This window comes from Acanthochromis polyacanthus, chromosome 9, assembly GCF_021347895.1.
Source record: "Acanthochromis polyacanthus isolate Apoly-LR-REF ecotype Palm Island chromosome 9, KAUST_Apoly_ChrSc, whole genome shotgun sequence".
In the NCBI taxonomy this organism is placed as follows: domain Eukaryota; kingdom Metazoa; phylum Chordata; class Actinopteri; family Pomacentridae; genus Acanthochromis; species Acanthochromis polyacanthus.
The window spans coordinates 7118812-7120804 of NC_067121.1; the positions used below are offsets into that span (position 1 = coordinate 7118812).

The 1993-nt window shown below is 40.2% G+C and overlaps 1 long non-coding RNA gene across 1 annotated transcript; it reads left to right on the forward strand.

The window, feature by feature from the left end:
- The first annotated feature begins 592 nt into the window (after positions 1–592).
- On the forward strand, positions 593–1804 carry LOC127535379 (uncharacterized). The gene is made up of 3 exons (XR_007944215.1): positions 593–650; positions 1078–1202; positions 1495–1804. It is a non-coding gene; the product is annotated as an uncharacterized LOC127535379 (long non-coding RNA).
- Positions 1805–1993: the final 189 nt, after the last annotated feature.

Here is a 1993-nt window from a genome sequence, read left to right on the forward strand (position 1 = left end):
TTAAAGAAGGAAAAACCCACAATTCTCACTGAAATCACTTGAAACTCACAAAAGTAACAATAAATAAAATTTATTGAAAATTAAATAATCAAAATCAGCCATCACTTTTGAATTGTTGATTAACATAATTATTTAAAAAAACAAACTAATGAAACAGGCCTGGACAAAAATGATGGTACCTCTATAAAAGATTGAAAACTATTTGACCAGAGTGACATGATTAACTCAGGTGTGTCATTTAATTGAAACAAACGGATAAAACGTACCTTTTCCACGTACCTTGTCCTATGAATTAAGATTTTTTTTAAATGTTTTTTATTCGTATTTATAATGTAATTTATGGAATTAACTGCATGCAGTAATATTTTTTTCAATATACTGTATGAATTTCAAATTATGACTGCATTAGTTCAAACCTTCTCCCCTCGTACAACATGTATGCCCCCCCCTACACACACACATTTTATGACATGGTACATTCCAAATGAGTTCGACGACTGTAGTCTGCAGTGGGTCAGTTGCAGCAGGTTACCTGTGCACAATTCTGCCGTTTGCAAGACTGTTGGAAATCCTATAAACTGACTACGCCATGGATGAAACTCGAAATGCTTTTTCAGGCATGGATCCTACAACAGTTGCAGTATTGAAAGGTAATGTTAATTTGCTTTTACATGTCTTTGCATGGTCAGCTAATTGTGAAGTTAGCTAAGTCCTCACATGCTAGTTTGAACAAACTGACCTTCTAGCCAAATGTGGGCTAGAAACAGTGAACAGCTACACGAAAAGTCTTGCCGTAAAAATAGTTTATATTATTTTATTGTCAGAAACAGAAGGAACAACTTTTAGGCAGCTATTAACTTTAGCTTTAGCATGTTTTGTGTTGCACGTTAGAATGGTTGCGGAGGGTTGGTAGGGGAGGCGCGCGCGCGCGCGGCTGGGTTCAAAATCATGGTTAGACTTTAGCTAAATGTAGATATATGTTCCTGCTTAAGCTGTGCTTCTGTGCTGCCACCACTGACTTAACCAGGTTATGACCTCATACTGTATATTTACAGTGTGATTGTATGTGTTTTTCAGCTGCTAATATTAGCACAGAATTGCTTCCCAGTCTGTCTAAGGTGGACTTGCGTGACCTCTTTCCGGGGCCTGAGCACTTTTTCCGAAGGAAAGCCATTTGGAGGACCACTCATGGTGAAAATGAGGTGATATCCGATTTTAACGTTGTGTGGACATTAAACTATGCTGTGATTTACAATTTCAGTGAAACTGTCATGCTCTGTGTCTTTTGTTCCCTGTTCGTTTTTCTGTTTTATTTTGTAGTGTCTATTCTTCCTAACTTTCTCTAGTCTTCCTATTTGTTCTTTGCTACCTGTTTGGTTGTAACTGCATTTTGGCCCAATCCTGCAAAACCTGACAGAAACATTTCCTTTTTGGTGTTGTTGCTTGTAGTGCACTACTTACAATTACTGTGAGATCAATTTTTGTGTTTTTCAGTGTGAAGAACTGGAGCAGCCTCACCCAGGCACCTCCTCTGGAACTTATGATGGTGCCACAATTCCAACTACCCCAAACGCTTTGTCCACTCCTTCTTCCTTCCCTGCACCTGTCCCCTCTTCAAAGCCAGGAGACAGTGCCAGCAGAACTGTACAGCTTCAAAGTCCACAATATGTTGTATACACAGACACAGAGCTGGAGCTGTCAAGAACCACCTTTTTTGAAAAACAGCGTGCTGGACAAGAAGAAGACTTCACACTCTCCAAAGAGCTTCGCTGTCGCATAATAAGGAACACAGTAACAAGCATGATCGCCATAAAGAGAACTGCAGGGGATGACTTCCGATATCCAAGTAGCCGTGAGCTAACTGCGATGGCTCAGCGTCTGATTGTATACTACCCAATGCTGCGGGACAGGTCTGCAGCCAGTGGAGCTGAGTGGGTAGGAGGATATGCTTTATTCGGGATCGGAGCTTTTATGCCGTAATTTCATTACGATC